Below are 25,152 nucleotides of genomic sequence, written 5' to 3'. Positions count from 1 at the left end.
TATGAAATATGCCAGGGCCTGGCAGATGTTCTCTGACATGTCCTATCCTTGAGCATATGCTTTTCCCTTGTCATGTCTGTCATTTGGCTGAGTCCTGTTCCCTAAGCTATTCAGTCAAGACTTGCTGGAATCATTCACCTGCAGTATAAGAGCTTTCTGTGAAATTTCTCAGCAGAAATCCTCTGCAAGCACATAGCTTTGGATATGAGAGACAGTGGTGGAAGTTGAATTTCAAGGGCAGATATTTGAAAACAATGAAACAAGCCCCGAATAAGATCTTTACATGTTTCCCAGATGAATATGTTTGGGAATACGGGGGAAGATGGAGATAAAGTCTGAGAAGTGTTCACACCCATTTCAAAGTACAAAAACCCGGGAAAAACATGGGAAAGCAAGAGAGCTGGTTAATTTGATGTAAAAATATTTGATGATGAAAGGAAAATTATATTCTCATGGTGATTTAATCAGGCTGTAGCAGTGAAGTTCTCATGTTGGTTGTCCTATGTGTGGCCTTCTGCATTGGGCAGTGGATGCAGGACAGGAGATCTTCAAATAAATCTGGTGGAACACAAAATAGTGAAAAAAATATCAATCAAAATCCTGTGTATTCCTTCCATTTGAGAACATATATGGATAATGTCTGGAGTTTCAAAAGAGAAAATGTCTATTGGGTCATGGTTTCACCAATGAAATGGTCACTTCACATAACATTTTGAATTTTGCTTTCACAGTTGCTCATGTACCGGGCCTGAGTAAAGCGGAATGCAGAGTAAGCCTCATCAATAGTTGTGCATTCCATAAGTGGTTTTAAAACCAGTGAAACCCTTTGGACCTAGTGTTTGTATTTAATTGGTTGATTGGTTTTTCAAATTGTTTGTTTTACTATTTTTAACTTTGGGAGTCAGGGAAGCCCTAACTCATAGTGATTTAGACCTCTCCAAAAGCTTTGAAGTTATTCATGTAACAGCTATTACGTGTTATAAGTTTCTCCTATTAAAACTTGAAAGACTAACAGACTCTGCTACTTTTCATCTAAATTCAGTGTTGCGCTAAATTCAGTGTTGGACTTTTTTTTACAAGTCCTTTGAAATGTGTCCTCCTCTAGTCACTGGTCGTGCTGGAATGTACTTTCTTGTGAAGACAGGATTTGAGCAAATTGACACAAGTACAGTTTGCCACTACTCTGGACACCTGGTTAAATATCGAATTGCCTAAATGGTGTGTGTTTTACTTTGATCTCTGCTCACACTTTGCTCATCCAGTTAGAACCACAGGGCTCCAGGCCATAGCGTTCTAGGACTAAACAAGAAAATTTCCATTCCGTTTTGGGAGTTCATTCGTCTCTCATAATTACATTTTCCACAAATGTGTGCTTCAGGAGAGTCCCTGTGTAAATGTGGAGATGCCTGTTTTCATTCACTCACTTTGAGACTTTCTAAGATTTTCAGTTTCTAGAGGTTTGCCCAGACTTGCCATTGTCAAGGGACAGTGCACTTCACTTGAAGTTGTGCAGTATTACTACATGTGTGTCCGTGGAAATTCCACCAATGGGAAACTCTTGCTGTAGTCATCGCCAAGTGTTTCTGCGTAAGAAAATATAACTAACAAAGGATGTGGTTTCAAGCAGAATGAGGAATGGAGGGATAATCTTTATTTCAGTGCAGGTTGACCTTTCAAAGAAACAGTAATTCCTATGAAATAGGAGGTAAAATCTTTTGTAAAGAGACATGGATATGACATGCTCAACTTTATGTCACATTTTTTAAAAAGCCAAGGGCATTTGAGAAATTCTTGGCTGCTGAATTGTCCCTTTTTTCAAATTTCTCTTAGGTAAGACACTCCAGTTTTTTCAAACCATGGTACTGTTCCTTCCATGTAAAAAACCAAAGCAAAAGACAAAATAAATTAAAACAAAACCCATCAAATTACATTTGAGAGCACACAATTGCTCAGCAGGCCCACTATTCAAGAAGCTAGAGGTACAGAAGCCTCAGCCTTCAGCCCATGGCCTGAAGTTTTGTCTCTATCATGGCCCCTCAATTTCCTGCCATGTCTATTTTAACTCATGAATCTTTACTCATTTCCTCTTCAAATGCACAGGATCCAATATATTTGAACCCTGTTCACCTGGGCTGTAATCATCCAAGGACACACCAGAGGAAGGGCAGCCACCCCCTTGCCTGGGGCCTTGGAGCTTAGCACAATAGAAATGGAAACCTGAACAAGGGGAGCCAAAACAAAGAGAGTTATATTCCTAAAGTCTGAAACACAGAAGCTACCTATCGACCAGTAGTGGGATTTCACAAATTATGAAAGAATCTCTGTGCACATGCTTGGCATGGTCGCTCATGCCTATAATCCCAGCAATCTGGGGGCAGACGTGGATGGATCCTTGGGAGTTCGAGTCCATCATCGGCTTCGAATTTATCTCAAGGCCTCTTTCATCAACTACATAAGATGCTTTTTCCATAAAGAGGACAACAGAAAACTAGACACACTTGGTCTAGTTCCCCGGGGTTCACTACATGAGTTGTGGAGTCTAAATATTCCATGCCATGAGAAAATACCTGGGATTTTTAGTGAAAGGGGCATTTGCATCCCTTTTCTAAGGGTTTCCCTTTCACCATGTTACATTTGAATTCTGGGAAAACCGGCTGGTGACAAGCTATCTAGCATTATGTTGGTTTAGGTATTGAGCTAGTACTGCATGTTTAGTGTTCAGGGTTATGCTGGAATGGTTGCAGACCTCCTTGAAATAGCTATTGCAGACAAGTGAACCCCGAGGAAGCTGGATAGTTGAAGCAGGCACTCCAAGTATTCATGCACTGCAAGGATTCACTTTCATTTTTGGACTCATCTTATGGTTGCTGGCTTTTAGTGCTAACTGATACTACCATGGTGGCAGTAATGCAGCAGAGACTGCATGTATGGTTTGCAGGTTTGCTTCCCAAGCCACAAGAAACTTGGCAGAACACAAATCATTGTGGCATTTTCTTTCCTCCCCTGAAACATTTGGCTTTCTAAGTTTGAAAATTGAATAGACTGGGCTAGTCAGGTTTGGACCCCATGTACCACCAACAGAGCTAAAGACAGAGCCAATTACTTCCCTCCACTTGTCAAAATATGTCAAATTTGCTTGGTCACCACAACTTCAAAGAAAATTCTGAGGCAACTTGAGAGGTGAATCAAATACTGCCTGATTGGAATGGCTGTGGTTGTATGAGGTGGAAAGCTGCAGAGTTGGGCTGAAACTGTTCACAGAAATCCACAGGCTTGTGGTTGACAGGCAACCACACTGGGCTGAGATTGGCTGAACATCACTGTGAGGTGGATTTTAGGCTCTAGGTTTGAAAATTTAAAAGACTGGTGTAGTCAATTTTGGAACACATCGACCACAGACAGACCAAAAGGTCTTTCAATTACTTCCCTCCACTTCTCAAAACATGTCAAATTTTCTTGATCACTACAACTGTAAAAAAAATTCTGAGGCAACATAGAGAGGCTAATCAAATACTGCATGATTGGAATGGCTGTGGTTGTATGAGGTGGAAAGCTGCAGAGTTGGGCTGAAACAGTTCACAGAAAGCCACAAGCTTGTGGTTGCCAGGCAACCACACTGGGCTGTGATTGGCTGAGCACCATTGTGAGCTGGACTTTAGGCTCTAGGATACAAGTGTGCAGTAGGAGACCTGAGTCACAATGCTGGGCGTTGCCATGGAGACCTCAGTGGCACAGAGGATCTTGTAGGGCAAGATTTAAATAGGATGAATATTCTTGGCCTGGTATGCCACAGGATTCTCACTGAAGGCTTCACTGCTCAGAATTTGGAGATGGAAATGCTTGCCAAAATACACATGGATGTACTTTCAATGGGATATGAAATATGCCAGGGCCTGGCAGATGTTCTCTGACATGTCCTATCCTTGAGCATATGCTTTTCCCTTGTCATGTCTGTCATTTGGCTGAGTCCTGTTCCCTAAGCTATTCAGTCAAGACTTGCTGGAATCATTCACCTGCAGTATAGGAGCTTTCTGTTAAAATTCTCAGCAGAAATCCTCTGCAAGCACATAGCTTTGGATATGAGAGACAGTGGTGGAAGTTGAATTTCAAGGGCAGATATTTGAAAACAATGAAACAAGCCCCGAATAAGATCTTTACATGTTTCCCAGATGAATATGTTTGGAAATACGGGGGAAGATGGAGATCAAGTCTGAGAAGAGTGAACACCCATTTCAAGGCACAAAAACCAGGGAAAAACATGGGAAAGCAAGAGAGCTGGTTAATTTGATGTAAAAATCTTTGATGATGAAAGGAAAATTATATTCTCATGTTGATTGAATCATGCTGAAGCAGTGAGGTTCTCATGTTGGTTGTCCTATGTGTGGCCTTCTGCATTGGGCAGTGGATGCAGGACAGGAGATCTTCAAATAAATCTGGTGGAACACAAAATAGTGAAAAAAATATCAATCTAAATCCTGTGTATTCCTTCCTTTTGAGAACATATATGGATAATGTCCGGAGTTTCAAAAGAGAAAATGTCTATTGGGTCATGGTTTCACCAATGAAATGGTCACTTCACATAACATTTTGAATTTTGCTTTCACAGTTGCTCATGTACCGGGCCTGAGTAAAGCAGAATGCAGAGTAAGCCTCATCAATAGTTGTGCATTCCATAAGTGGTTTTAAAACCAGTGAAACCCTTTGGAGCTAGTGTTTGTATTTAATTGGTTGATTGGTTTTTCAAATTGTTTGTTTTACTATTTTTAACTTTGGGAGTCAGGGAAGCCCTCACTCATAGTGATTTAGACCTCTCCAAAAGCTCTGAAGTTATTCATGTAACAGCTATTACATGTTATAAGTTTCTCCTATTAAAACTTGAAAGACTAACAGACTCTGCTACTTTTCATCTAAATTCAGTGTTGTGCTAAATTCAGTGTTGGAATTTTTTTTACAAGTCCTTTGAAATGTGTCCTCCTCTAGTCACTGGTCGTGCTGGAATGTACTTTCTTGTGAAGACAGGATTTGAGCAAATTGACACAAGTACAGTTTGCCAATACTCTGGACACCTGGTTAAATATCGAGTTGCCTAAATGGTGTGTGTTTTACTTTGATCTCTGCTCACACTTTGCTCATCCAGTTAGAACCACAGGGCTCCGGGCCATAGCGTTCTAGGCCTAAACAAGACAATTTCCTTTCCGTTTTGGGAGTTCATTCGTCTCTCATAATTACATTTTCCACAAATGTGTGCTTCAGGAGAGTCCCTGTGTAAATGTGGAGAGGCCCATTTTCATTCACTCACTTTGAGACTTTCTAAGATTTTCAGTTACTAGAGGTTTGCCCAGACTTGCCATTGTCAAGGGACAGTGCACTTCACTTGAAGTTGCGCAGTATTACTACATGTGTGTCCGTGGAAATTCCACCAATGGGAAACTCTTGCTGTAGTCATCGCCAAGTGTTTCTGCATAAAAAAGTATAACTAACAAAGAATGTGGTTTCAAGCAGAATGAGGAATGGAGGGATAATCTTTATTTCAGTGCAGGTTGACCTTTCAAAGAAACAGTAATTCCTATGAAATAGGAGGTAAAATCTTTTGTAAAGAGACATGGATATGACATGCTCAACTTTATGTCACATTTTTTAAAAAGCCAAGGGCATTTGAGAAATTCTTGGCTGCTGAATTGTCCCTTTTTTCAAATTTCTCTTAGGTAAGACACTCCAGTTTCTTCAAACCATGGTACTGTTCCTTCCATGTAAAAAACCAAAGCAAAAAACAAAATAAATTAAAACAAAACCCATCAAATTACATTTGAGAGCACACAATTGCTCAGCAGGCCCACTATTCAAGAAGCTAGAGGTACAGAAGCCTCAGCCTTCAGCCCATGGCCTGAAGTTTTGTCTCTATCATGGCCCCTCAATTCCCTGTCATGTCTATTTTAACTCATGAATCTTTACTCATTTCCTCTTCAAATGCACAGGATCCAATATATTTGAACCCTGTTCACCTGGGCTGTAATCATCCAAGGACACACCAGAGGAAGGGCAGCCACCCCCTTGCCTGGGGCCTTGGAGCTTATCACAATAGAAATGGAAACCTGAACAAGGGGAGCCAAAACAAAGAGAGGAATATTCCTAAATCTGAAACACAGATGCTACCTATAGACCAGTAGTGGGATTTCACAAATTATGTAAGAAACTCTGTGCACATGCTTGGCATGGTCGCTCATGCCTATAATCCCAGCAATCTGGGGGCTGAGGTGGATGGATCCTTGGGAGTTCCAGTCCATCATGGGCTACGAATTTATCTCGAGGCCTCTTTGAACAACTTCATAAGATGCTGTTTCCAAAAGGAGGACAACAGAAAACTAGACACACTTGGTCTAGGTCCCGGGGTTCACTACATGAGTTGTGGAGTCTAAATATTCCATGCCATGAGAAAATACCTGGGATTTTTAGTGAAAGGGGCATTTGCTTCCCTTTTCTAAGGGTTTCCCTTTCACCATGTTACATTTGAATTCTGGGAAAACCTGCTGGTGACAAGCTATCTAGCATTATGCTGGTTTAGGTATTGAGCTAGTACCTCATGTTTAGTGTTCAGGGTTATGCTGGAATGGCTGCAGATCTCCTTGAAATAGCTATTGCAGACAAGTGAACCCCGAGGAAGCTGGATAGTTGAAGCAGGCACTCCAAATATTCATGCACTGCAAGGATTCACTTTCATTTTGGGACTCATCTTCTGGTTGCTGGCATTTAGTGCTAACTGATACTACCATGGTGGCAGTAACCCAGCAGAGACTGCATGTATGGTTTGCAGGTTTGCTTCCCAAGCCACCAGAAACTTGGAAGAACCCAAATCATTGTGGGATTTTCTTTCCTCCCCTGAAACATTTGGCTTTCTAAGTTTGAAAATTGAATAGACTGGGCTAGTCAGGTTTGGACCCCATGTACCACCAACAGAGCTAAAGACAGAGCCAATTACTTCCCTCCACTTTTCAAAATATGTCAAATTTGCTTGGTCACCACAACTTCAAAGAAAATTCTGAGGCAACTTAGAGAGGTGAATCAAATACTGCCTGATTGGAATGGCTGTGGTTGTATGAGGTGGAAAGCTGCAGAGTTGGGCTGAAACTGTTCACAGAAATCCACAGGCTTGTGTTTGCCAGGCAACCACACTGGGCTGAGATTGGCTGAACATCACTGTGAGGTGGATTTTAGGCTCTAGGTTTGAAAATTTAAAAGACTGGTGTAGTCAAGTTTGGAACACATCGACCACAGACAGACCAAAAGGTCTTTCAATTACTTCCCTCCTCTTCTCAAAATATGTCAAATTTTCTTGATCACTACAACTGTAAAAAAATTCTGAGGCAACATAGAGAGGCTAATCAAATACTGCATGATTGGAATGGCTGTGGTTGTATGAGGTGGAAAGCTGCAGAGTTGGGCTGAAACAGTTCACAGAAAGCCACAACCTTGTGGTTGACAGGCATCCACACTGGGCTGTGATTGGCTGAGCACCATTGTGAGCTGGACTTTAGGCTCTAGGATACAAGTGTGCAGTAGGAGACCTGAGTCACAATGCTGGGCGTTGCCATGGAGACCTCAGTGGCACAGAGGATCTTGTAGGGCAAGATTTAAATAGGATGAATATTCTTGGCCTGGTATGCCACAGGATTCTCACTGAAGGCTTCACTGCTCAGAATTTGGGGATGGAAATGCTTGCCAAAATACACATGGATGTACTTTCAATGGGATATGAAATATGCCAGGGCCTGTCAGATGTTCTCTGACATGTCCTATCCTTGAGCATATGCTTTTCCCTTGTCATGTCTGTCATTTGGCTGAGTCCTGTTCCCTAAGCTATTCAGTCAAGACTTGCTGGAATCATTCACCTGCAGTATAGGAGCTTTCTGTTAAAATTCTCAGCAGAAATCCTCTGCAAGCACATAGCTTTGGATATGAGAGACAGTGGTGGAAGTTGAATTTCAAGGGCAGATATTTGAAAACAATGAAACAAGCCCCGAATAAGATCTTTACATGTTTCCCAGATGAATATGTTTGGAAATACGGGGGAAGATGGAGATCAAGTCTGAGAAGAGTGAACACCCATTTCAAGGCACAAAAACCAGGGAAAAACATGGGAAAGCAAGAGAGCTGATTAATTTGATGTAAAAATCTTTGATGATGAAAGGAAAATTATATTCTCATGGTGATTGAATCAGGCTGTAGCAGTGAGGTTCTCATGTTGGTTGTTCTATGTGTGGCCTTCTGCATTGGGCAGTGGATGCAGGACAGGAGATCTTCAAATAAATCTGGTGGAACACAAAATAGTGAAAAAAATATCCATCTAAATCCTGTGTATTCCTTCCTTTTGAGAACTTATATGGATAATGTCCGGAGTTTCAAAAGAGAAAATGTCTATTGGGTCATGGTTTCACCAATTAAATGGTCACTTCACATAACATTTTGAATTTTGCTTTCACAGTTGCTCATGTACCGGGCCTGAGTAAAGCAGAATGCAGAGTAAGCCTCATCAATAGTTGTGCATTCCATAAGTGGTTTTAAAACCAGTGAAACCCTTTGGACCTAGTGTTTGTATTTAATTGGTTGATTGGTTTTTCAAATTGTTTGTTTTACTATTTTTAACTTTGGGAGTCAGGGAAGCCCTCACTCATAGTGATTTAGACCTTTCCAAAAGCTCTGAAGTTATTCATGTAACAGCTATTACGTGTTATAAGTTTCTCCTATTAAAACTTGAAAGACTAACAGACTCTGCTACTTGTCATCTAAATTCAGTGTTGCGCTAAATTCAGTGTTGGAATTATTTTTACAAGTCCTTTGAAATGTGTCCTCCTCTAGTCACTGGTCGTGCTGGAATGTACTTTCTTGTGAAGACAGGATTTGAGCAATTTGACACAAGTACAGTTTGCCACTACTCTGGACTCCTGGTTCAATATCGAGTTGACTAAATGGTGTGTGTTTTACTTTGATCTCTGCTCACACTTTGCTCATCCAGTTAGAACCACAGGGCTCCAGGCCATAGCGTTCTAGGCCTAAACAAGACAATTTCCATTCCGTTTTGGGAGTTCATTCGTCTCTCATAATTACATTTTCCACAAATGTGTACTTCAGGAGAGTCCCTGTGTAAATGTGGAGAGGCCCATTTTCATTCACTCACTTTGAGACTTTCTAAGATTTTTAGTTACTAGAGGTTTGCCCAGACTTGCCATTGTCAAGGGACAGTGCACTTCACTTGAAGTTGTGCAGTATTACTTCATGTGTGTCCGTGGAAATTCCACCAATGGGAAACTCTTGCTGTAGTCATCTCCAAGTGTTTCCGCATAAGAAAATATAACTAACAAAGGATGTGGTTTCAAGCAGAATGAGGAATGGAGGGATGATCTTTATTTCAGTGCAGGTTGACCTTTCAAAGAAACAGTAATTCCTATGAAATAGGAGGTAAAATCTTTTGTAAAGAGACATGGATATGACATGATCAACTTTATGTCACATTTTTTAAAAAGCCAAGAGCATTTGAGAAATTCTTGGCTGCTGAATTGTCCCTTTTTTCAAATTTCTCTTAGGTAAGACACTCCAGTTTTTTCAAACCATGGTACAGTTCTTTCCATGTAAAAAACCAAAGCAAAAAACAAAATAAATTAAAACAAAACCCATCAAATTACATTTGAGAGCACACAATTGCTCAGCAGGCCCACTATTCAAGAAGCTAGAGGTACAGAAGCCTCAGCCTTCAGCCCATGGCCTGAAGTTTTGTCTCTATCATGGCCCCTCAATTCCCTGCCATGTCTATTTTAACTCATGAATCTTTACTCATTTCCTCTTCAAATGCACAGGATCCAATATGTTTGAACCCTGTTCACCTGGGCTGTAATCATCCAAGGACACACCAGAGGAAGGGCAGCCACCCCCTTGCCTGGGGCCTTGGAGCTTAGTTCAATAGAAATGGAAACCTGAACAAGGGGAGCCAAAACAAAGAGAGGAATATTCCTAAATCTGAAACACAGAAGCTACCTATAGACCAGTAGTGGGATTTCACAAATTATGTAAGAATCTCTGTGCACATGCTTGGCATGGTGGTTCATGCCTATAATCCCAGCAATCTGGGGGCTGAGGTGGATGGATCCTTGGGAGTTCCAGTCCATCATGGGCTACGAATTTATCTCAAGGCCTCTTTGAACAACTGCATAAGATGCTGTTTCCAAAAGGAGGACAACAGAAAACTAGACACACTTTGTCTAGGTCCCGGGGTTCACTACATGAGTTGTGGAGTCTAAATATTTCATGCCATGAGAAAATACCTGGGATTTTTAGTGAAAGGGGCATTTGCATCCCTTTTCTAAGGGTTTCCCTTTCACCACGTTACATTTGAATTCTGGGAAAACCTGCTGGTGACAAGCTATCTAGCATTATGCTGGTTTAGGTATTGAGCTAGTACCTCATGTTTAGTGTTCAGGGTTATGCTGGAATGGCTGCAGATCTCCTTGAAATAGCTATTGCAGACAAGTCAACCCCAAGGAAGCTGGATAGTTGAAGCAGGCACTCCAAATATTCATGCACTGCAAGGATTCACTTTCATTTTGGGACTCATCTTCTGGTTGCTGGCTTTTAGTGCTAACTGATACTACCATGGTGGCAGTAACCCAGCAGAGACTGCATGTATGGTTTGCAGGTTTGCTTCCCAAGCCACCAAAAACTTGGCAGAACCCAAATCATTGTGGCATTTTCTTTCCTCCCCTGAAACATTTGGCTTTCTAAGTTTGAAAAATGAATAGACTGGGCTAGTCAGGTTTGGACCCCATGTACCACCAACAGAGCTAAAGACAGAGCCAATTACTTCCCTCCACTTCTCAAAATATGTCAAATTTGCTTGGTCACCACAACTTCAAAGAAAATTCTGAGGCAACTTAGAGAGGTGAATCAAATACTGCCTGATTGGAAAGGCTGTGGTTGTATGAGGTGGAAAGCTGCAGAGTTGGGCTGAAACTGTTCACAGAAATCCACAGGCTTGTGGTTGCCAGGCAACCACACTGGGCTGAGATTGGCTGAACATCACTGTGAGGTGGATTTTCGGCTCTAGGTTTGAAAATTTAAAAGACTGGTGTAGTCAAGTTTGGAACACATCGACCACAGACAGACCAAAAGGTCTTTCAATTACTTCCCTCCTCTTCTCAAAATATGTCAAATTTTCTTGATCACTACAACTGTAAAAAAAATTCTGAGGCAACATAGAGAGGCTAATCAAATACTGCATGATTGGAGTGGCTGTGGTTGTATGAGGTGGAAAGCTGCAGAGTTGGGCTGAATCAGTTCACAGAAAGCCACAACCTTGTGGTTGCCAAGCAACCACACTGGGCTGTGATTGGCTGAGCACCATTGTGAGCTGGACTTTAGGCTCTAGGATACAAGTGTGCAGTAGGAGACCTGAGTCACAATGCTGGGCGTTGCCATGGAGACCTCAGTGGCACAGAGGATCTTGTAGGGCAAGATTTAAATAGGATGAATATTCTTGGCCTGGTATGCCACAGGATTCTCACTGAAGGCTTCACTGCTCAGAATTTGGGGATGGAAATGCTTGCCAAAATACACATGGATGTACTTTCAATGGGATATGAAATATGCCAGGGCCTGTCAGATGTTCTCTGACATGTCCTATCCTTGAGCATATGCTTTTCCCTTGTCATGTCTGTCATTTGGCTGAGTCTTGTTCCCTAAGCTATTCAGTCAAGACTTGCTGGAATCATTCACCTGCAGTATAGGAGCTTTCTGTTAAAATTCTCAACAGAAATCCTCTGCAAGCACATAGCTTTGGATATGAGACACAGTGGTGGAAGTTGAATTTCAAGGGCAGATATTTGAAAACAATGAAACAAGCCCCGAATAAGATCTTTACATGTTTCCCAGATGAATATGTTTGGAAATATGGGGGAAGATGGAGGATCAATTCTGAGAAGAGTGAACACCCATTTCAAGGCACAAAAACCAGGGAAAAACATGGGAAAGCAAGAGAGCTGATTAATTTGATGTAAAAATCTTTGATGATGAAAGGAAAATTATATTCTCATGGTGATTGAATCAGGCTGTAACAATGAGTTTCTCATGTTGGTTGTCCTATGTGTGGCCTTCTGCATTGGGCTGTGGATGCAGGACAGGAGATCTTCAAATATATCTGGTGGAACACAAAATAGTGAAAAAAATATCAATCTAAATCCTGTGTATTCCTTCATTTTGAGAACTTATATGGATAATGTCCGGAGTTTCAAAAGAGAAAATGTCTATTGGGTCATGGTTTCACCAATGAAATAGTCACTTCACATAACATTTTGAATTTTGCTTTCACAGTTGCTCATGTACCGGGCCTGAGTAAAGCAGAATGCAGAGTAAGCCTCATCAATAGTTGTGCATTCCGTAAGTGGTTTTAAAACCAGTGAAACCCTTTGGACCTAGTGTTTGTATTTAATTGGTTGATTGGTTTTTCAAATTGTTTGTTTTACTATTTTTAACTTTGGGAGTCAGGGAAGCCCTCACTCATAGTGATTTAGACCTCTCCAAAAGCTCTGAAGTTATTCATGTAACAGCTATTACATGTTATAAGTTTCTCCTATTAAAACTTGAAAGACTAACAGACTCTGCTACTTTTCATCTAAATTCAGTGTTGTGCTAAATTCAGTGTTGGACTTTTTTTTACAAGTCCTTTGAAATGTGTCCTCCTCTAGACACTGGTCGTGCTGCAATGTACTTTCTTGGGAAGACAGGATATGAGCAATTTGACACAAGTACAGTTTGCCACTACTCTGGACACCTGGTTAAATATCGAGTTGCCTAAATGGTGTGTGTTTTACTTTGATCTCTGCTCACACTTTGCTCATCCAGTTAGAACCACAGGGCTCCGGGCCATAGCGTTCTAGGCCTAAACAAGACAATTTCCATTCCGTTTTGGGAGTTCATTCGTCTCTCATAATTACATTTTCCACAAATGTGTGCTTCAGGAGAGTCCCTGTGTAAATGTGGAGAGGCCCATTTTCATTCACTCACTTTGAGACTTTCTAAGATTTTCAGTTACTAGAGGTTTGCCCAGACTTGCCATTGTCAAGGGACAGTGCACTTCACTTGAAGTTGTGCAGTATTACTTCATGTGTGTCCGTGGAAATTCCACCAATGGGAAACTCTTGCTGTAGTCATCTCCAAGTGTTTCTGCATAAGAAAATATAACTAACAAAGGATGTGGTTTCAAGCAGAATGTGGAATGGAGGGATGATCTTTATTTCAGTGCAGGTTGACCTTTCAAAGAAACAGTAATTCCTATGAAATAGGAGGTAAAATCTTTTGTAAAGGGACATGGATATGACATGCTCAATTTTATGTCACATTTTTTAAAAAGCCAAGGGCATTGGAGAAATTCTTGGCTGCTGAATTGTCCCTTTTTTCAAATTTCTCTTAGGTAAGACACTCCAGTTTTTTCAAACCATGGTACTGTTCCTTCCATGTAAAAAACCAAAGCAAAAAACAAAATAAATTAAAACAAAACCCATCAAATTACATTTGAGAGCACACAATTGCTCAGCAGGCCCACTATTCAAGAAGCTAGAGGTACAGAAGCCTCAGCCTTCAGCCCATGGCCTGAAGTTTTGTCTCTATCATGGCCCCTCAATTCCCTGCCATGTCTATTTTAACTCATGAATCTTTACTCATTTCCTCTTTAAATGCACAGGATCCAATATGTTTGAACCCTGTTCACCTGGGCTGTAATCATCCAAGGACACACCAGAGGAAGGGCAGCCACCCCCTTGCCTGGGGCCTTGGAGCTTATCACAATAGAAATGGAAACCTGAACAAGGGGAGCCAAAACAAAGAGAGGAATATTCCTAAATCTGAAACACAGAAGCTACCTATAGACCAGTAGTGGGATTTCACAAATTATGTAAGAATCTCTGTGCACATGCTTGGCATGGTGGTTCATGCCTATAATCCCAGCAATCTGGGGGCTGAGGTGGATGGATCCTTGCGAGTTCCAGTCCATCATGGGCTACAAATTTATCTCAAGGCCTCTTTGAACAACTGCATAAGATGCTGTTTCCAAAAGGAGGACAACAGAAAACTAGGCACACTTGGTCTAGGTCCCGGGGTTCACTACATGAGTTGTGGAGTCTAAATATTCCATGCCATGAGAAAATACCTGGGATTTTTAGAGAAAGGGGCATTTGCATCCCTTTTCTAAGGGTTTCCCTCTCACCACGTTACATTTGAATTCTGGGCAAACCTGCTGGTGACAAGCTATCTAGCATTATGCTGGTTTAGGTATTGAGCTAGTACCTCATGTTTAGTGTTCAGGGTTATGCTGGAATGGCTGCAGATCTCCTTGAAATAGCTATTGCAGACAAGTCAACCCCAAGGAAGCTGGATAGTTGAAGCAGGCACTCCAAATATTCATGCACTGCAAGGATTCACTTTCATTTTGGGACTCATCTTCTGGTTGCTGGCTTTTAGTGCTAACTGATACTACCATGGTGGCAGTAACCCAGCAGAGACTGCATGTATGGTTTGCAGGTTTGCTTCCCAAGCCACCAAAAACTTGGCAGAACCCAAATCATTGTGGCATTTTCTTTCCTCCCCTGAAACATTTGGCTTTCTAAGTTTGAAAAATGAATAGACTGGGCTAGTCAGGTTTGGACACCATGTACCACCAACAGAGCTAAAGACAGAGCCAATTACTTCCCTCCACTTTTCAAAATATGTCAAATTTGCTTGGTCACAACAACTTCAAAGAAAATTCTGAGGCAACTTAGAGAGGTGAATCAAATACTGCCTGATTGGAATGGCTGTGGTTGTATGAGGTGGAAAGCTGCAGAGTTGGGCTGAAACTGTTCACAGAAATCCACAGGCTTGTGTTTGCCAGGCAACCACACTGGGCTGAGATTGGCTGAACATCACTGTGAGGTGGATTTTCGGCACTAGGTTTGAAAATTTAAAAGACTGGTGTAGTCATGTTTGGAACACATCGACCACAGACAGACCAAAAGGTCTTTCAATTACTTCCCTCCTCTTCTCAAAATATGTCAAATTTTCTTGATCACTACAACTGTAAAAAAAATTCTGAGGCAACATAGAGAGGCTAATCAAATACTGCATGATTGGAATGGTTGTGGTTGTATGAGGTGGAAAGCTGCAGAGTTGGGCTGAATCAGTTCACAGAAAGCCACAACCTTGTGGTTGCCAGGCAACCACACTGGGCTGTGATTGGCTGAGCACCATTGTGAGCTGGACTTTAGGCTCTAGGATACAAGTGTGCAGTAGGAGACCTGAGTCACAATGCTGGGCGTTTCCATGGAGACCTCAGTGGCACAGAGGATCTCCTAGGGCAACATTTAAATAGGATGAATATTCTTTGCCTGGTATGCCACAGGATTCTCACTGAAGGCTTCACTGCTCAGAATTTGGGGATGGAAATGCTTGCCAAAATACACATGGATGTACTTTCAATGGGATATGAAATATGCGAGGGCCTGGCAGATGTTCTCTGACATGTCCTATCCTTGAGCATATGCTTTTCCCTTGTCATGTCTGTCATTTGGCTGAGTCTTGTTCCCTAAGCTATTCAGTCAAGACTTGCTGGAATCATTCACCTGCAGTATAGGAGCTTTCTGTTAAAATTCTCAGCAGAAATCCTCTGCAAGCACATAGCTTTGGATATGAGAGACAGTGGTGGAAGTTGAATTTCAAGGGCAGATATTTGAAAACAATGAAATAAGCCCCGAATAAGGTCTTTACATGTTTCCCAGATGAATATGTTTGGAAATAAGGTTGGAGATGGAGATCAAGTCTGAGAAGAGTGAACACCCATTTCAAGGCACAAAAACCATGGAAAAACATGGGAAAGCAAGAGAGCTGGTTAATTTGATGTAAAAATCTTTGATGATGAAAGGAAAATTATATTCTCATGGTGATTTAATCAGGCTGTAGCAGTGAGGTTCTCATGTTGGTTGTCCTATGTGGGGCCTTCTGCATTGGGCAGTGGATGCAGGACAGGAGATCTTCAAATAAATCTGGTGGAACACAAAATAGTGAAAAAAATATCAATCTAAATCCTGTGTATTCCTTCCTTTTGAGAACATATATGGATAATGTCCGGAGTTTCAAAAGAGAAAATGTCTATTGGGTCATGGTTTCACCAATGAAATGGTCACTTCACATAACATTTTGAATTTTGCTTTCACAGTTGCTCATGTACCGGGCCTGAGTAAAGCAGAATGCAGAGTAAGCCTCATCAATAGTTGTGCATTCCATAAGTGGTTTTAAAACCAGTGAAACCCTTTGGACCTAGTGTTTGTATTTAATTGGTTGATTGGTTTTTCAAATTGTTTGTTTTACTATTTTTAACTTTGGGAGTCAGGGAAGCCCTCACTCATAGTGATTTAGACCTCTCCAAAAGCTCTGAAGTTATTCATGTAACAGCTATTACATGTTATAAGTTTCTCCTATTAAAACTTGAAAGACTAACAGACTCTGCTACTTTTCATCTAAATTCAGTGTTGTGCTAAATTCAGTGTTGGACTTTTTTTTACAAGTCCTTTGAAATGTGTCCTCCTCTAGTCACTGGTCGTGCTGGAATGTACTTTCTTGTGAAGACAGGATTTGAGCAAATTGACACAAGTACAGTTTGCCACTACTCTGGACACCTGGTTAAATATCGAGTTGCCTAAATGGTGTGTGTTTTACTTTGATCTCTGCTCACACTTTGCTCATCCAGTTAGAACCACAGGGCTCCGGGCCATAGCGTTCTAGGCCTAAACAAGACAATTTCCATTCCGTTTTGGGAGTTCATTCGTCTCTCATAATTACATTTTCCACAAATGTGTGCTTCAGGAGAGTCCCTGTGTAAATGTGGAGAGGCCCATTTTCATTCACTCACTTTGAGACTTTCTAAGATTTTCAGTTACTAGAGGTTTGCCCAGACTTGCCATTGTCAAGGGACAGTGCACTTCACTTGAAGTTGTGCAGTATTACTACATGTGTGTCCGTGGAAATTCCACCAATGGGAAACTCTTGCTGTAGTCATTGCCAAGTGTTTCTGCGTAAGAAAATATAACTAACAAAGGATGTGGTTTCAAGCAGAATGAGGAATGGAGGGATAATCTTTATTTCAGTGCAGGTTGACCTTTCACAGAAACAGTAATTCCTATGAAATAGGAGGTAAAATCTTTTGTAAAGAGACATGGATATGACATGCTCAACTTTATGTCACATTTTTAAAAAGCCAAGGGCATTTGAGAAATTCTTGGCTGCTGAATTGTCCCTTTTTTCAAATTTCTCTTAGGTAAGAAACTCCAGTTTCTTCAAACCATGGTACTGTTACTTCCATGTAAAAAACCAAAGCAAAAAAACAAAATAAATTAAAACAAAACCCATCAAATTATATTTGAGAGGACACAATTGCTCAGCAGGCCCACTATTCAAGAAGCTAGAGGTACAGAAGCCTCAGCCTTCAGCCCATGACCTGAAGTTTTGTCTCTATCATGGCCACTCAATTCCCTGGCATGTCCACATTAACTCATGAATCTTTACTCATTTCCTGTTCAAATGCACAGGATCCAATATATTTGAACCCTGTTCACCTGGGCTGTAATCATCCAAGGACACACCAGAGGAAGGGCAGCCACCCCCTTGCCTGGGGCCTTGGAGCTTATCACAATAGAAATGGAAACCTGAACAAGGGGAACCAAAACACAGAGAGGAATATTCCTAATGTCTGAAACACAGAAGCTACCTATAGACCAGTAGTGGGATTTCACAAATTATGTAAGAATCTCTGTGCACATGCTTGGCATGGTCGCTCATGCCTATAATCCCAGCAATCTGGGGGCGGAGGTGGATGGATCCTTGGGAGTTCCAGTCCATCGTGGGCTACGAATTTATGTCAAGGACTCTTTCAACAACTACATAAGATGCTGTTTCCAAAAAGAGGACAACAGAAAACTAGACACACTTGGTCTAGGTCCCGGGGTTCACTTCATGAGTTGTGGAGTCTAAATATTCCATGCCATGAGAAAATACCTGGGATTTTTAGTGAAAGGGGCATTTGCATCCCTTTTCTAAGGGTTTCCCTTTCACCATGTTACATTTGAATTCTGGGAAAACCTGCTGGTGACAAGCTATCTAGCATTATGTTGGTTTAGGGATTGAGCTAGTACCTCATGTTTAGTGTTCAGGGTTATGCTGGAATGGCTGCAGACCTCCTTGAAATAGCTATTGCAGACAAGTGAACCCCGAGGAAGCTGGATAGTTGAAACAGGCACTCCAAATATTCATGCACTGCAAGGATTCACTTTCATTTTGGGACTCATCTTCTGGTTGCTGGCTTTTAGTGCTAACTGATACTACCATGGTGGCAGTAATCCAGCAGAGACTGCATGTATGGTTTGCAAGTTTGCTTCCCAAGATACCAGAAACTTGACATAACACAAATCATTGTGGCATTTTCTTTCCTCCCCTGAAACATTTGGCTTTCTAAGTTTGAAAATTGAATAGAATGGGCTAGTCAGGTTTGGACCCCATGTACCACCAACAGAGCTAAAGACAGAGCCAATTACTTCCCTCCACTTGTCAAAATATGTCAAATTTGCTTGGTCACCACAACTTCAAAGAAAATTCTGAGGCACCTTAGAGAGGTGAATCAAATACTGCCCGATTGGAATGGCTGTGGTTGTATGAGGTGGAAAGCTGCAGAGTTGGGCTGAAACTGTTCACAGAAATCCACAGGCTTGTGGTTGCCAGGCAACCACACTGGGCTGAGATTGGCAGAACATCACTGTGAGCTGGATTTTATGCTCTAGGTTTGAAAATTTAAAAGACTGGGGTACTCAAGTTTGGAAAACACCGACCACAGACAGACCAAAAGGTCTTTCAATTACTTCCCTCCACTTCTCAAAATATGTCAAATTTTCTTGATCACTACAACTGTAAAAAAAAATTCTGAGGCAACATAGAGAGGCTAATCAAATACTGCATGATTGGAATGGCTGTGGTTGTATGAGGTGGAAAGCTGCAGAGTTGGGCTGAAACAGTTCACAGAAAGCCACAAGGTTGTGGTTGCCAGGCAACCACACTGGGCTGTGATTGGCTGAGTACCATTGTGAGCTGGACTTTAGGCTCTAGGGTACAAGTGTGCAGTAGGAGACCTGAGTCACAATGCTGGGCGTTGCCATGGAGACCTCAGTGGCACAGAGGACCTTGTAGGGCACGATTTAAATAGGATGAATATTCTTGGCCTGGTATGCCACAGGATTCTCACTGAAGGCTTCACTGCTCAGAATTTGGGGATGGAAATGCTTGCCAATCTACACATGGCAGTATTTTCAAAGGGATATGAAATATGCCAGGGCCTGGCAGATGTTCTCTGACATGTCCTATCCTTGAGCATATGCTTTTCCCTTGTCATGTCTGTCATTGGGCTGAGTCCTCTTCCCTAAGCTATTCAGTCAAGACTTGCTGGAATCATTCACCTGCAGTATAAGAGCTTTCTGTGAAATTTCTCAGCAGAAATCCTCTGCAAGCACATAGCTTTGGATATGAGAGACAGGGGTGGAAGTTGAATTTCAAGGGCAGATATATGAAAACAATGAAACAAGCCCCGCATAAGATCTTTACATGTTTCCCAGATGAATATTTTTGGAAATACGGGGGAAGATGGAGATCAAGACTGAGAAGAGTGCACACCCATTTCAAGGTACAAAAACAAGGAAAAAACATGGGAAAGCAAGAGAGCTGGTTAATTTGATGTAAAAATCTTTGATGATGAAAGGAAAGTTATATTCTCATGGTGATTTAATCAGGCTGAAGCAGTGAAGTTCTCATGTTGCTTGTCCTATGTGTGGCCTTCTGCATTGGGCAGTGGATGCAGGACAGGCGATCTTCAAATAAATCTGGTGGAACACAAAATAGTGAAAAAAATATCAATCTAAATCCTGTGTATTCCTTCCCTTTGAGAACATATATGGATAATGTCCGGAGTTTCAAAAGAGAAAATGTCTATTGGGTCATGGTTTCACCAATGAAATGGTCACTTCACATAACATTTTGAATTTTGCTTTCACAGTTGCTCATGTACCGGGCCTGAGTAAAGCAGAATGCAGAGTAAGCCTCATCAATAGTTGTGCATTCCATAAGTGGTTTTAAAACCAGTGAAACCCTTTGGACATAGTGTTTGTATTTAATTGGTTGATTGGTTTTTCAAATTGTTTGCTTTACTATTTTTAATTTGGGAGTCAGGGAAGCCCTCACTCATAGTGATTTAGACCTCTCCAAAAGCTCTGAAGTTATTCATGTAACAGCTATTACATGTTATAAGTTTCTCTTATTAAAACTTGAAAGACTAACAGACTCTGCTACTTTTCATCTAAATTCAGTGTTGCGCTAAATTCAGTGTTGGACATTTTTTTACAAGTCCTTTGGAATGTGTCCTCCTCTAGTCACTGGTCATGCTAGAATGTACTTTCTTGTGAAGACAGGATTTGAGCAAATTGAACAAGTACAGTTTGCCACTAATCTGTACACCTGGTTAAATATCGAGTTGCGTAAACGGTGTGTGTTTTACTTTGATCTCTGCTCACACTTTGCTAATCCAGTTAGAACCACAGGGCTCCAGGACATAGCGTTCTAGGCCTAAACAAGAAAATTTCCATTGCATTTTGGGAGTTCATTCGTCTCTCATAATTACTTTTTCCACAAATGTGTGCTTCAGAAGAGTCCATGTCTAAATGTGGAGAGGCCCATTTTCATTCACTCACTTTCAGACTTTCTAAGATTTTCAGTTAGTAGAGGTTTGCCCAGACTTGCCATTGTCAAGGGACAGTGCACTTCACTTGAAGTTGTGCAGTATTACTTCATGTGTCTCCGTGGAAATTCCACCAATGGGAAACTCTTGCTGTAGTCATCTCCAAGTGTTTCTGCATAAGAAAATATAACTAACGAAGGATGTGGTTTCAAGCAGAATGAGGAATGGAGGGATAATCTTTATTTCAGTGCAGGTTGACCTTTCAAAGAACCAGTAATTCCTATGAAATAGGAGGTAAAATCTTTTGTAAAGAGACATGGATATGACATGCTCAACTTTATGTCACATTTTTTAAAAAGCCAAGGGCATTTGAGAAATTCTTGGCTGCTGAATTGTCCCTTTTTTCAAATTTCTCTTAGGTAAGACACTCCAGTTTCTTCAAACCATGGTACTGTTCCTTCCATGTAAAAAACCAGAGCAAAAAACAAAATAAATTAAAACAAAACCCATCAAATTACATTTGAGAGCACACAATTGCTCAGCAGGCCCACTATTTAAGAAGCTATTGGTACAGAAGCCTCAGCTTTCAGCCCATGGCCTGAAGTTTTGTCTCTATCATGGCCCCTCCATTCCCTGGCATGTCCACATTAACTCATGAATCTTTACTCATTTCCTCTTCAAATGCACAGGATCCAATATATTTGAACCCTGTTCCCCTGGGCTGTAATCATCCAAGGACACACCAGAGGAAGGCCAGCCACCCCTTGCCTGGGGCCTTGGAGCTTATCACAATAGAAATGGAAACCTGAACAAGGGGAGCCAAAACAAAGAGAGGAATATTCCTAAAGTCTGAAACACAGAAGCTACCTATAGACCAGTAGTGGGATTTCACAAATTATGTAAGAATCTCTGTGCACATGCTTGGCACGCTCGCTCATGCCTATAATCCCAGCAATCTGGGGGCTGAGGTGGATGGATCCTTGGGAGTTCCAGTCCATCGTGGGCTACGAATTTATCTCAAGGCAGCTTTCAACAACTACATAAGATGCTGTTTCCAAAAAAAGGACAACAGAAAACTAGACACACTTGGTCTAGGTCCCGGGGTTCACCACATGAGTTGTGGAGTCTAAATATTCCATGCCATGAGAAAATACCTGGGATTTTTAGTGAAAGGGGCATTTGCATCCCTTTTCTAAGGGTTTCCTTATCACCATGTTACATTTGAATTCTGGGAAAACCTGCTGGTGACAAGCTATCTAGCATTATGTTGGTTTAGGTATTGAGCTAGAACCTCATGTTTAGTGTTCAGGGTTATGCTGGAATGGCTGCAGACCTCCTTGAAATAGCTATTGCAGACAAGTGAACCCCGAGGAAGCTGGATAGTTGAAACAGGCACTCCAAATATTCATGCACTGCAAGGATTCACTTTCATTTTGGGACTCATCTTCTGGTTGCTGGCTTTTAGTGCTAACTGATACTACCATGGTTACAGTAATCCAGCAGAGACTGCATGTATGGTTTGCAGGTTTGCTCCCCAAGCCACAAGAAACTTGGCAGAACCCAAATCATTGTGGCATTTTCTTTCCTCCCCTGAAATATTTGGCTTTCTAAGTTTGAAAATTGAATAGACTGGGTTAGTCAGGTTTGGACCCCATGTACCATCAAACAGAGCTAAAGACAGAGCCAATTACTTCCCTCCACTTGTCAAAATATGTCAAATTTGCTTGGTCACCACAACTTCAAAGAAAATTCTGAGGCAACTTAGAGAGGTGAATCAAATACTGCCTGATTGGAATGGCTGTGGTTGTATGAGGTGGAAAGCTGCAGATTTGGGCTGAAACTGTTCACAGAAATCCACAGGCTTGTGGTTGCCAGGCAACCACACTGGGCTGAGATTGGCCGAACATCACAGTGAGGTGGATTTTAGGCTCTAGGTTTGAAAATTTAAAAGACTGGTGTAGTCAAGTTTGGAACACATCGACCACAGACAGACCAAAAGGTCTTTTAAATACTTCCCTCCACTTCTCAAAATATGTCAAATTTTCTTGATCACTACAACTGTAAAAAAAATTCTGAGGCAACATAGAGAGGCTAATCAAATACTGCATGATTGGAATGGCTGTGGTTTTATGAGGTGGAAAGCTGCAGAGTTGGGCTGAAGCAGTTCACAGAAAGCCACAAGCTTGTGGTTGCCAGGCAACCACACTGGGCTGTGATTGGCTGAGCACCATTGTGAGCTGCACTTTAGGCTCTAGGATACAAGTGTGCAGTAGGAGACCTGAGTCACAATGCTGGGCGTTGCCATGGAGACCTAGTGGCACAGAGGACCTTGTAGGGCAAGATTTAAATAGGATGAATATTCTTGGCCTGGTATGCCACAGGATTCTCACTGAAGGCTTCACTGCTCAGAATGTGGGGATGGAAATGCTTGCCAATCTACACATGGATGTACTTTCAATGGGATATGAAATATGCCAGGGCATGGCAGATGTTCTCTGACATGTCCTATCCTTGAGCATATGCTTTTCCCCTGTCTTGTCTGTCATTTGGTTGAGTCCTGTTCCCTAAGCTACTCAGTCAAGACTTGCTGGAATCATTCACCTGCAGTATAAGAGCTTGCTGTGAAATTTCTCAGAAGAAATCCTCTGTAAGCACATAGCTTTGGATATGAGAGACAGTGGTGGAAGTTGAATTTCAAGGGCAGATATTTGAAAACAATGAAACAAGCCCCGAATAAGAACTTTACATGTTTCCCAGATGAATATGTTTGGAAATACGGCGGAAGATGGAGATCAAGACTGAGAAGAGTGCACACCCATTTCAAGGTACAAAAACCAGGGAAAAACATGGGAAAGCAAGAGAGCTGGTTAATTTGATGTAAAAATCTTTGATGATGAAAGGAAAATTATATTCCCATGGTGATTTAATCAGGCTGTAGCAGTGAAGTTCTCATGTTGGTTGTCCTATGTGTGGCCTTCTGCATTGGGCAGTGGATGCAGGACAGGCGATCTTCAAATAAATCTGGTGGAACACAAAATAGTGAAAAAAGTATCAATCTAAATCCTGTGTATTCCTTCCCTTTGAGAACATATATGGATAATGTCCGGAGTTTTAAAAGAGAAAATGTCTATTGGGTCATGGTTTCACCAATGAAATGGTCACTTCACATAATATTTTGAATTTTGCTTTCACAGTTGCTCATGTACCGGGCCTGAGTAAAGCAGAATGCAGAGTAAGCCTCATCAATAGTTGTGCATTCCATAAGTTGTTTTAAAACCAGTGAAACCCTTTGGACCTAGTGTTTGTATTTAATTGGTTGATTGGTTTTTCAAATTGTTTGTTTTACTATTTTTAACTTTGGGAGTCAGGGAAGCCCTCACTCATGGTGATTTAGACCTCTCCAAAAGCTCTGAAGTTATTCATGTAACAGCTATTACATGTTATAAGTTTCTCCTATTAAAACTTGAAAGACTAACAGACTCTGCTACTTTTCATCTAAATTCAGTGTTGCGCTAAATTCAGTGTTGGACTTTTTTTTACAAGTCCTTTGAAATGTGTCCTCCTCTAGTCACTGGTCGTGCTGGAATGTACTTTCTTGTGAAGACAGGATTTGAGCAAATTGACACAAGTACAGTTTGCCACTACTCTAGACACCTGGTTAAATATTGAGTTGCCTAAATGGTGTGTGTTTTACTTTGATCTCTGCTCACACTTTGCTCATCCAGTTAGAACCACAGGGCTCCAGGCCATAGCCTTTTAGGACTAAACAAGAAAATTTGCTTTCCATTTTGGGAGTTCATTCGTCTCTCATAATTACTTTTTCCACAAATGTGTGCTTCAGGAGAGTCCATGTCTAAATGTGGAGAGGCCCATTTTCATTCACTCACTTTCAGACTTTCTAAGATTTTCAGTTACTAGAGGTTTGCCCAGACTTGCCATTGTCAAGGGCCAGTGCACTTCACTTGAAGTTGTGCAGTATTACTTCATGTGTGTCTGTGGAAATTCCACCAACGGGAAACTCTTGCTGTAGTCATCTCCAAGTGTTTCTGCCTAAGACAATATAACTAACAAAGAATGTGGTTTCAAGCAGAATGAGGAATGGAGGGATAATCTTTATTTCAGTGCAGGTTGACCTTTCAAAGAAACAGTAATTCCTATGAAATAGGAGGTAAAATCTTTTGTAAAGAGACATGGATATGACATGCTCAACTTTATGTCACATTTTTTAAAAAGCCAAGGGCATTTGAGAAATTCTAGGCGGCTGAATTGTCCCTTTTTTCAAATTTTTCTTAGGTAAGACACTCCAGTTTCTTCAAACCATGGTACAGTTCCTTCCATGTAAAAAACCAAAGCAAAAAACAAAATAAATT

Source organism: Cavia porcellus, unplaced genomic scaffold, assembly GCF_034190915.1.
Source record: "Cavia porcellus strain 051 isolate PalLab524CR breed Dunkin Hartley unplaced genomic scaffold, mCavPor4.1 scaffold_36, whole genome shotgun sequence".
Classification (NCBI taxonomy): Eukaryota; Metazoa; Chordata; class Mammalia; order Rodentia; family Caviidae; genus Cavia; species Cavia porcellus.
Note: the sequence above shows the minus strand (reverse complement) of the source record.